Consider the following 1,636-nt stretch of genomic DNA (forward strand, 5'->3'; position numbering starts at 1 on the left):
ATCATCATCATCATCATCATCATCATCATCATCATCATCATCATCCCCTCCCTCCTCGTTCGACCCCACCGCCAACATGGATAAAAAATAAAAAAAAAGCACACACACAAAAACTTGCCCACTCTGAGAGCTCCTGCACTTTTTTCTATTCGCTGTTCGTTCTGGGAAACTTGTGTCTCTCCCTCTCCCCCTCCCTCCCTCCCTCCCTCCCTCTTTTTTCCCCTCCTTGTCTTCGCCTGTCATGTGCTTGGGATGTGCTCATGCTTTGCACAGAGCAGCTGTAGCGCGCCTAATGCAGGTTTCCAGAGTGGCAGTGGCAACTTTAAAATCACCCCGTCTACATTTTGGGGCTTTTTTTTATTTGTATATGTTCAAGGAGCATACAGACTCACGTTACCTCTGTACAAACGGACCTCAGTGTTCTGCTTCTTCTTCTTCCTCCACCTCTTCCTCCGCCGCCTGGGACGCTTTCTGATCCTTGCTGTGATTTGACGGCCCCGATTGGGAAGTAAGTGCAACTTTTTTTGTGCGCTACTGGCAAGGCTTTTTTTTGCTGGTGCGTAAAAAAGTGGAAGAGGAGAATCTGGATGATGGRAGGATAGTTTTGTTTGGTTGTAATTTGACGCGAAGGGGTTCAGGTAAGGGTTTTAACTTGTTTAGAGACAAATGTGAAGATTTATGACAGCGATTAGAAGCAACTAAATGAAGAATAGTATTTCTGGAATGCCTCTTTGGGTTTATTCCTTTAAAGAAAAATGCGAACAGTTTTTTACAGCTTCTGCCACTTAAAATTCTCATCACACGTTTTTTTTTTCTATGCACCTTATCGGAGAGGTCGCTGTCTGTTGCTGTACTTTGGAAAGAGTGAGAAAATCTGATTTTAAAAAGTTGAAAAGTAGCACTTCCCTTTCGGTAAGAAATGCTCTGCTGAAACAATAAAAGCTGCGCAGTCCATTTGCGTGCATAACGTCACCAAAATCGTCACGGCGTCTTTTTAAAAACAAAGCCCTCGTTGTGCTACTACTCATACGTGTCTTGTAACAGCAGCTAATAGGAAGACACACCTGCAAGGTATCTCAGAAGATTTTTTCCTATAGAGCGTCAACTTTCAAAGATCATCAGGTTGTGCGTAAAAGACTGTAATTAAGGCATGGCCTCTGCGTGGGAGCGCGCCCCCCTCYTTTCACCCCTACACACACACACTTACTAAAAGCCCACTTCATCCTATAATCAGGATAGCTTTGTCGTGTTTATCCTAATGATCTGAGATTGGCCCTGATGATTTGCCGTCCATCAGATCTGCGCGTCAGGAGGGGGACGAAGTGACCACAGCGTGGATCAAAAGCGGCGGAAACAGTAAAATAATTAAGGGCGAAACAGTAACTGTCATATTAGACTATTTGAGTATGTTGTTAAAAGTGTTGTTTGTTGAATTGTGTTTACAAGGAATGCCGGGAAATTGAGTTGCGTTTAGGAACATTTCAGGGACCAGAGTGCTGCATGCGCAGTGATCCTTTAATGACACGCACAGGCCTTGTGACTGTTTGCTCATTAAACAAACAAAAAAAACTAATAAATAAATAAATAAATAAATAAATAAATAAATAAATAAATAAATAAATAAATAAATAAATAA

This window comes from Austrofundulus limnaeus, unplaced genomic scaffold, assembly GCF_001266775.1.
Source record: "Austrofundulus limnaeus strain Quisiro unplaced genomic scaffold, Austrofundulus_limnaeus-1.0 Scaffold49, whole genome shotgun sequence".
In the NCBI taxonomy this organism is placed as follows: Eukaryota; Metazoa; Chordata; class Actinopteri; order Cyprinodontiformes; family Rivulidae; genus Austrofundulus; species Austrofundulus limnaeus.